Raw genomic sequence first — 10,272 nt, 5'->3', positions numbered from 1 at the left:
CAGCAGTTGTGGGGACCCAGCGGCTCCGCCTCCCCAGGGCGATCTTGGCCTCCCAGCAACACACGCGGCTGGGCGAGCACACGACGCGATCGGGCGCCCGGGCCGCTCAGCGCAAGGAGGACGGGGTGGGGGCCCGCGCTGAGGAGGAGCCCGGAGCCGGCCCCGCCTCTCTCCCCTCGGGGATGCCGGGATGTTTACAGTCCTGGCAGCAGCGGCAGGCTGGGCTGCTACCGCTCGGTTCGCTCACGGGGAGCCCCGCAGCGAGCGTCCGGCGCGGCCCGGCCCTGACTCGGCTCCTGGGTGCGGATCTCTCCGCGGAGGCAGCGAGGCCGGCTCCGGGCCCCCGGCGCGAGGAGGAGGAGGGAGACCGAGGGCTGTCTGGTGAGGCATGGGGGAAGGAAGGGGCCGCGGCGCCCAGACCGCCACTGTCGGCAGCTGCGGCCGTAACCAAGAAACTCCCTCTCCCTTCCTTGCAGGCAGCTACCTCACACAGGGCAGCCGCGGCGTGAGGACGACCCCACCTCCCGCCTGGCCCCATTGGCCCCCATCACTAGTGTTCCGGCCCCCATTGGCTGCAGCTGCTGCCGCTCCGCCCGATTGGGGGTGGGGAGAGTGTGTGCGTGCGTGTGTCCTAAACCTGACTCCTGTGCAGAGTTTCACTCGGAGGAGGGGGCGGCGGCACGTGCTTAGTGCCTGGGGGCGCCGAGTCCTGGTTCCCTTTCCGGTCTGGGCCGTGGGGCTCTGCAGCCCCTGCCGCGTGCTCGGCAACACCTGCCCGTGCCCTTAGCAGCAGCAGTGCGGAGGCAGCAGCCCCGGCCGGGGCTTGTTCTGGTGGGGGTCGTTTGTATGTAGGGACGCTGCGCTGCGGACTGGGCGTTATTTTAAGGGGTCTCTTTTCCTGGAGCTACATGGTTTAAAGGCGGATTTGCTCGGTCTTTGGCTGAGAGGGCTGCAGAATACAGTCCACAGGGAATAGAGGCGGCTCAGGCCTCCAAGAGCTTTAACGTCAAGAAATTTCATTGCTTAAGTTGGGGCTAAAGCCATCTTTCGAAGCTAGCTTATTCGTGGTAGGACTTGTTTGAATACCTTTCTGTTTTGCTGCGGATGGTGGGGGAGTTCTGTCCCTCAAACGGAGAAAATGTGGCATAGGGTTTTTGTTTAAGAAAAAATAATGTAATCCTGTTGATGGGGTCTGTTGCACCTCGTTTTACATCTTGTGATTTAGTCATTCTTTGGCTCTGAACATGCAAACACTTTTACACATGCATATCTTTACAGGGCCTTTGTAGGTTATCCTCATCCTCCTTTCTCTCTTAATATCATCTTTTCATGTCATTGAAACTGACAAAACTGAAACTTCTTCCCTTTCAAAAATGATATATTTTATGTTTTCGTTTGTCGTTATTGTGATACTTTTTATGGCACATCTGGTGTTTTTTCCATATTGAATAGATGTTCCAGTCTTGGCAGGGCTTTGGAGCTGTGCTCCGGCTCCACTCCAGCTCCAGGCAAAAATCTGCAGCTTCACTGCTCCGGAGCTGCTCCAGCTCCGGGCTCCGATCCAAAGCCCTGCTTGTAGGTGGTCTGGAGCTCAAATAATGCTAGGAAGTTTTTTGGTCAATATAGGCTCAATTCTGTAAGTATGTCTATGCTACAGACTATGTCAACATAATTTATGTCGCTCAGGGATGTGAATAAACCACCCTCCGTCCTGAATGACATAAGTTACACCAACATAAGGTCTCCCGCTGACATATGCTCTCCTGCTGACACAGCTTCTGCCATTCCCAGAGGTGGTTTTATTATGCTGATGGGAGAGCTCTCTTCCATCGGCATAGAGCGTCTTCACTAGACGTGCTGCAGCGGTGCAGCTGCATTGATACTGTACAGCTATGCTGCTGTATGTGTAGACATGCTCTTAGTGGAGTTGCTACAACATCCTGCTTCCGTGCTAGTGCTATACTCAGTCGTGCTTTGTGAGTATGCATTCCAGAGTTTGATTCTGCTTCAAGCAGCTGTGCATTATGGATGATTTTGCAGAGCTTTCAGGGATCTTACGGTGATTCAGCCAAGTGTGGGAAGAAACTATTATAACTTCTGCAGTCCTCTCCAGGGAAAATCCTGTGATTATTTGCGACTTATCCCCAAATTCCTGCAGGACCTACAGCTATTTGGGGACTGTTTCTTGAGTATGAAATTATCTAATACTGTATAGATTAATGATCTGGAAATATATGGATCAGTAATGACTTTGTGGATCAGTTGCCAAAAGAAGTTGGTCACTGTGGAAGCAGCATGTAGCCACAGGCCATGTATGTGTACTGGGAAATGTATACAAGTAGGTTGCTTCTGGACAGGTTGACCCTAGGCCAGTGGAAATTAGATGGCCAAAGAGGCCATTCTTGCAGTGGCTGGGGCATTGTGGGCAGCCTTTGGAGGACTGATTTGCCACTTCTGTTGTAACATGACACTGACCACATATGGGCAGCATAATGATTCAGCTGACATGATTCCGGCTCAGTTGAGCTTAACTTTAGGGGTAAGTGTAAAGATAGTCAATATGAGTCATAGCACAGCTAAGATACTGTTGAAGGACTTCTTTTGTTTGGATTACAGGGAGTTTTAGAATCATGAGGAAGAGATCTGTGATTAGACATGAATTATTTCTCTAGTGAAGATAAGCTTTCTTTGATACATGTTAAACGTGAGAACTGTGATTTCAGTAATATAATCATGATTTTGTAGTTAAAAAGTTAATAATTTTAAGTGCCATTATCTAGCACTGTTTAAACAGTACACGTACAGTTATGTAAGGGAAAGTAACAATACGTTGTTTATAATTCAAAAGATAATACTATGATAACCTCTGTTCCTATGCTAAGGAACTGTATTTACTTAATTTTGTTAGACCAGCAGCTTTGGCTTGTTATTGAGCGTAGGAGGCAGTTTACTGACCGTTCACTTTATTTGACATTCAGGAGCTTGCACTTAAATGTGTTGACCTTATTTGTAGTTTTTTTTTTTTAAAAAAAGATCCAAGTCTTATAATTTAATAATTTGATTTTTTTAGATCCATTGGATTAATTTATATTTGTATCCTATTCATGGTCTAAGGTGCATACATTTGACTGTCATTGAGATGCTAGTGATAAGATCTGAATTTCTTTCCCTGAGGGATGTTTGCTCTTGCATCTTTTTTGGTGTTTGGCAGATGTTTCAATTGGATGCTTCAGAAAATTTAGATTCTTTATAGGAAAAAAGATAAACCTGTTTTTAAGCTCAGGTAATGTTTTTAAGATCAGGTAAACTTCAGTTCCCAGTTTTTCCAAAATAGTTTATTCCTCAGAAAATATCTGGTATTAATGAGGAACACAAGAGGGTTATTTTCTTTTAAATACTTCGTTTTATTGGTTCCTGTACAAATGACTGCAGTGGATAGTTATAATAGTTGAAATTCATACAAAAACAAGGGGAAAAAAAAGTAGTAGTAGAAAAATGCATTGGATTCTCTTGTTCAGATTCTCATTCTGTGGATTTTGCTGTGGTATCTGAGCACCTTCCAGAAGTTGACTAAAAGATCTAGTGTTTGTCACCTGTGGTTCCCTTTTCTTCTTCCTTTCATCTCCCCAGGAAGAATTTGTTCTTTTTTGTTGTTGTTGGTTTTTTTTTTTTTTTTGCTATGTGCTTTATTTATTGAAGGCAAGGTTGGGTGTGCACCCCATTTAGAAAAAGGCACAAGGTTTGAGGCGGTAAGCTGCAGGAATGGGTGAATGCATAGGTTAAAGTACATTGTTTTCACATAACATAGACAAGTTTTGTGGGACTTGTTTCTCTGGAGGCTCTTTTCTATATATATGCTCTGGTCATTGTATCTGGAAAAGGTCCTGTCAGTCAAGATTATGCTATAGAGTTGTAATTAGATGTTTCAATTCATTAGTCTTGTCACCAAATTTTAAAATTAGAGGTTGGCTTTTATGTATCTAACAATAATATGGTATGTCTAAGGGTAGTTCCTGCCTTTTGAATTATCATTTGCCTCCTCTTAGCTCATTTGTAAAATCTAGTTGATTGAGTAAAATGTATCATCTGTCCAGCATCTCTTTTTGAGGGCTTGTCTTCACTACTGGCTAAATTGGTGCTGCTGCGATCGATGCAGCGGGCATTGATTTAGCGGGTCTGGTGAAGATGCAGTAAGTCAATGGGAGAGCTCTCTCCTGTTGACCTCAGTACTGCATGTCCCCGAGAGGCAGAAGCTATGTCGATGGGAGAGCGTCTCCTGTCAACATAGCACAGTATAGACACTGCTGTAAGTCGATCTAAGCTACGTTGAATTAAGTTACGTATCTTGAGGCCTGAGTAACTTATTTCATTGTACATATTTAAAGCCTGAATCAGCTTCATTTGTCCTTTGTTTCCTTCATCCAGTGGGTCTACTGAATATGGAGAGCTGGAGTGTCTGTTCCTCTTTAGACCCCTGAGGAACTGAATAGAAGGTAAATGGAAATGGAGGAAAATGTCCTCCTCCTTAGCAAATACTCAGGATTTTCACACCAGTGGGGCTCTCAAGAATTGCAGGGACAAGTGAGTGTGTGTGTGTTTTTTGTCCCCCCCCCAACCCCAAAGTGAGATCCCCATGACTCTACATATTATAAAGCTCTCTAAAGAAATGGTACAAGCTTCTGTTATGCATGTATTCAGAATAGGTGCGTGTATCTATTATATTGGATTGGAACACCTTTTTTAAATAGTTACCATTTTTAATGCACGTAAATATTCATAAGCCAAAACTCAAGACTAGGCAAGTCAGTACATGTATAACCATTGAGAAGTACTTCTTTGAAGAATAAACAGGACATACTTGATGGACATTTGTCTAAACTGGAGAGTGAGACCCAAATAAAAAGATACAATAGAAACTATGCAAGTCACAGAGAAGTAAAGAAAAGAAACTGACTTGTCTTACTGATGAGCTGGAGAGGAGGAGTCGTGAATGGGCTGGCTGAATTTTCAGTTGCAGGCCACCAAATAGCTAAGGGAGAATGATCCAGTGTTGAGACTGGAAAGTGACAGTATTTTTTGCTGGGTAACTGGGGCTGAAATTTCCTAGGATTGGATAGTAAAAACCTGATAATGTCCTGGACAAATCAGGACTGGAGGCTGGTATTCTTTTTATATGTAAGCATAAAACTTTACATATTAAGGAATATTCTTACTTTGTTCTATATATGCTTTCAGAAACTGATCTTATTTGTGTGTGGCTACTCCCTCTCAATTTAATCAAAATCTAAGGAATTCAAGTTTTAACTTTAATAAAAACAAAATTTTTAGCTTTTATACCTACAAAGAAAATTTTTCGGAATGTAAACTAACAAGCAAGAGGGAAATGCTAGTTGAACATGGGGCACTCTGAGGTGGTATTTGAGAAAGTTTGGTTGGAGGAGTTTCTCTTTATGTTGTCCATTTGAACTAGGGTGACCAGATAGCAAGGGCGAAAAATCGGGACAGGGGGTGGGGGATAATAGGCACCTATATAAAACAAAGCCCCAAATGTTGGGTCTGTCCCTATAAAATCAGGACATCTGATCACCTAGTCTGAACAGTGGAGAGTTGGGGTGAGTTTCTTGCCTGGACTCTGCTCTGTCCACTGGTGGGCAACTGTGGTGGTGGGCTGGATTGATAGTCGCTATTTGAGAAACATTTGCCTTCATCTGCATGTAGTTCCTACATTAGATTATCAAACCAGTCATATTAAAGACCCTTTGGAGATGCCATGTTGCTGTGGGAGGTTGGCCTAATGGTACACTGCTCCCCCAAAACCACCACCACAAAAAATGTGGTAGAGGCCATTTGAAGCCTTATTCCTCAAACAAAAATATTGTGCTCAGCTAACTCAAGCTCTATGAAATTTGATGTGCTAAGTGTTCAGTTTTTGTGTATCAGCCTGATGTTGACAGACTCCTCAGGACTAGAAGTTCTTTGCTCAAGATTTATAAGGGAGCAAATAATGAAACATTTTCATTTTTGAAAACGTCACTAATTTTTGACTATTAGGAAGCAAAACTTTCAATTTGGCCTTAGCTACTTTGTATTTTCTGTATAGTAAAAGGGTTTCTCAGTTTGTTGGGGTGAATGACAGAGTTTAATATAATAATTGTTTGCTTGAGCTTTCCAGTTCTTAATGAAATGAATAAACATGAGTATGGTATGTCCAGTTTGCAGGTGGATATGTAGTAGAACATCCCACAGGGCTGGGGGAAAGGGCTTATAAAAACCCTCTCATTAAATGTGTGGGAGCTAGTAGACTTGCCAAACCCTTGTGTACCACCAAGCACCGCAGTGCTCTCCTCTTCAGGGCCACAACGAGGCTGAATGCCCACAAAGAGGGCAGAGGTAAGCAATCATAGAATATCAGGGTTGGAAGTCCAACCCCTCTCTGCTCAAAGCAGGACCAATCCCCAGACAGGGTTTTGCCCCAGATCCCTAAATGACCCCTTCAAGGATTGAACTCACAACCCTGGGTTTAGCAGGCCAATGCTCAAACCACTGAGCTATCAGAGGGGTGTACTCTTTGTCTTTCCCCTACTGGTTCAGACAAATCCTCCCCTCCCCGCTGCCTCCTCTCCCGCCACCACCCCTCGCTTCTGAGGCTGTGGGAGTTGGAGGGAAATGGCAGTCTCCGCTATGTTGGCTGGGTTGCAGGTCAGTATGATACCAAGATATTTGTAGTTTGCTTTGTTGATCAGCTAACATCCATTCAGGGAATGGGAACAATAAATGACTTCAGTAACTAACCAACGCACTTGTTAAATAGTACTGTTTCTGATCCTTGGGTGAGTTGAATAACTAAACAGCAACGAAGAGCAAATATTACAGTGGACTGTACAACTTGAAATTTGTACTGTTAAGTTACATTGCAATTTTTTTTATAGAAGTTTGAAATCTGAATTGTAATTAGCAGCAAAAGAATTCAGATAATTCAAAGTAAAATAATGTGATGTGCTTGTGGACAACACAGACGGGAAAAGTGCAAATCATTAAATTTAATGTTAATTATTTAGTTGGTTCTGTATGGGTCCCAGAAGCCATCTTGAGTAGGCTTTTCATGCAATGTATGTGGTCTTTTTTTGAAAAACCGTTTTCTAATACTATTGGAGTAAAGAATCTTATTTTTTTTATTTTTTAACAACACAGATGTTCTAAATGTGTCCTAAAACAGATGCTTTGGGCAAGGCTCACATCAGTAACTTGCCAACTGATTTCACATATCACTCAACAAGAGGGTAACAAAATGGAAGCAAGAAGAAGGGGGGAGGGAGGACAGGGATAATATCAACCTTAGTGAAAACTAAGCATGATAGAAAAACTTATTTAAATGAGAACTTTATAAATCAATAAGTAGAGAAGACTTTTTCAGATATGGATTGTCTGGAGACTTAATCAGTTTAATTCAGCTATCCAGCCCAAATTTGTATACCAGCTGTTGGCCTGGTTGGGCTCAGCAAGCCCTCTTGAGTTAAAGTGATGCTGTCTTGAACTCTGCACCTTTTTTTTGAAGAAGGGTTGCTACTTTCTTATAAACAACTACTCAGTCATGCCTTCTTCTGCCACATATGGTAATATGGTTCTAGAGACATGGTCTCATCACACGTCCTTGTAGAGTTATAGCAGCCATTACTCAGAGGCTGTCTGTAGCATTCTCAGGAAGCCTCCCTAGGAAGGCTCCCCATGTGGGATAGAAGCTTCCCCTAAGGCCCATTGTTTTTTCCTATTGGCCCATTGCCCTGAATGGACCCTTCCCCATCCACTATCTAGACTGAAAGCATCTTGTCTAGTGGGCATGACCCAGGTGTAACTACATTTGAAATACAGATACATAGTCAATATGCATACAGATAGGATAATCATATTAAGCAAATCGTAACTTTTCCAATGACGCCTCCTATGACTTGCATAAAATTCATTGATTGTTATAGTTATATCATAATATCACTGCAAAGAATATGGGGTGCAGTTTCACATCCTTTTCTAATAATTTTTTCTCTAAAATTTGTTAGAACATATTCTAGTAAGATGCTGTGTATTGATTTTTCTGCATTTATTTTCCACTCAGATCAAGAACAAGGTCTTATGTGATTTGATTCATCAACATGGACTGATGGATGGTCCCTCTTCCACTTGTCAGTCTGGCAGGTATTAGTAGGAACATAAAGTTTTGGCACCTTCCAGACGGCAGATTCTCTTCACAGATTCAGTTTGTTTCCTATCTCTGAAGAGGAAAGTTAGAATGAGTGTGGTACTTTGTTCTTTCTGCTTCTAGAATTGTTTCTTAGTTGAATTCCTTCAGGACTTTTCGAGTACCTATTTTGGTAACTCCCCCATTTTGGAATGTTAGCTATTGCATGGTGTTGAAAAATAACGTCTTCACTGTTCAGTTTACTGCAGCTCACTTGAGATTATTCTCCCTTGGTTTCTAGGTTCCGTAAAGCTGCTGACTGGCTTTGCCTCTTACCATGTCTCCCTTTCTGCTCCTAATCTGGTATTTGGGTTCACAGAGACGCTTTCCTTTTCTTACTGTTATGAAAGTGGTGTTCCTGGTTGCAATCATTGGGCATGGCTACACTTGCAGATGTAGAGCACTTTGAGTTAAACCAGCCTTCGTAGAGCACAGTAGGGAAAGCGCTGTAGTCTGTTCACACTGACAGCTGCCAGCGCACTGGCGTGGACGCATTAGCAGCTCTTGCAACGGCCACAGAGAGCAGTGCATTGTGGTAGCTATCCCAGCATGCAGGTGGCTGCAACGTGCTTTTCAAATGGTGGGATGGAGTGGAGTGGAGTGTGACAGGGAGTGTGTTGTGTGTATGTGGGGGGAGAGAGAGGGGTTTTTGGGGGGGCTGAGAGCATGTCAGCATGCTGTCTTGTAAGTTCAGACAGCAGCAGACCTTCCCTTCCCTCCCCCCCGCCCCCCCCGCGCCTCTCTCTGTCACACAGCATTCCACAGTAACGGCTTGCATGCCGGCTGTCAGAAACAAAGCTTTGAAAGGGCATTTCCGCATTCCTACAGGAGTTCAAAACAATGACAAGAGTGGCCACTTGACTTAAGGAGATTATGGGACGTTTCTGGAGGCCGACCAGAGCGCAGTAATGCAACGCCTCGTTCACACTGACGCCCGTGCGTTGCAGCCGAGGCGCAGCAAACGTTATTCCTCTTGCTGAGGTGGAGTACCAGGAGCGCTCTAGCTGCGGAGTCCGAGCGCTCTACGTGCCTTGCCAGTGTGGATGGGGAGTGAGCTAGTGGGCACAGGGCTCCTTTATTGCGCACTAACACACAAGTGTAGCCAAGCCCATCTTGTATCATTGTGTATGGAAACTGAGTTTCTTCTTTTTTCTCTCTCTCTCTCTGGATCATGTTCTCTTCTGATTAATTAGTTTTTAAATCTTGTCCAGTTTTTCCTTTGAGTAGTCACTGGCTTTCATAATCATTCAGGACATTTCCTTGCCCTGTTTTTCTACCCTGAGTTGAAAAAGCTATGATATATATGCCCTAAATGTATTGAAGAGACTTAAGGATTTATCTCCATTGTTTTTTATGAATTCAGAAAATCCCCAAATCTGTTATCTTGTTTGGAGTTTGAGTGGATTACCAGACTTCTGTGGTTTATACCCAGTGGATTAGACTTCTCATTGCCTTCAGTATTCTAGGTTGAAAATGGAATGTGGTTTATGACTTGGTGTGGAAGGTGGCTATTTGGTACTATTTGCATACATTCAGCAAATGCTGCAGGTTACTTGTTTTGTCCTTTATGGTTGCTGCATTGCTTTTTGAAGATCGTGGTTTAGTATGGTTCCTTTCTGACCCTATGTAGGCTAACCATGTTAATTGGTATGTCCTAGTTGTGTCTTATATACTGTTAGGCAATGTCCTTATTGGGGCCTGAATAGAATTTTCTCAAATGTACTGCCTTAACGGAGGTCTAGTGCTTAGAGTTTTTCTTTTCTTTCTTGGTCTGAAATAGCTCTTTTGAAGTCAGTGGAAACATTCCCACTGACTTCAGTGGGCTTTTAATCAACTCTCCTGTATGTTTACCTTTTGTTGGAAGAGGCAAGCAATTATTCACATTCCCTCAGTATGCACTGGTGGCAGCTTTATCACAGGTGAATTAGGTACCCGATGATTCTTCACTGTGACATAATTCCACATATGCAGATGCTTGCTCTTAGCAATGCCTGTATGAGGGCTTGTAGGTTCATTTGTGCTAAAGTTACAGCTCTGAA

At 43.5% G+C, this 10,272-nt stretch overlaps 1 protein-coding gene across 1 annotated transcript in view; it reads left to right on the top strand.

The window, feature by feature from the left end:
* Positions 1-338: 338 nt before the first annotated feature.
* NEK7 (NIMA related kinase 7) overlaps positions 339-10,272 on the top strand; it is a 141,761-nt gene continuing 131,827 nt past the window's right edge. Inside the window, exon 1 of the mRNA XM_065408926.1 lies at positions 339-381. The gene's annotated coding sequence lies outside the window, so the exon portion shown is untranslated. The remainder of the gene's footprint in view (positions 382-10,272) is intronic.

The sequence above is a fragment of the Emys orbicularis genome, chromosome 8, assembly GCF_028017835.1.
Source record: "Emys orbicularis isolate rEmyOrb1 chromosome 8, rEmyOrb1.hap1, whole genome shotgun sequence".
Taxonomy (NCBI): domain Eukaryota; kingdom Metazoa; phylum Chordata; order Testudines; family Emydidae; genus Emys; species Emys orbicularis.
The sequence above is the reverse complement of the archived record's forward strand: the minus strand, read 5'-3'. Positions and strand labels throughout refer to the sequence as shown.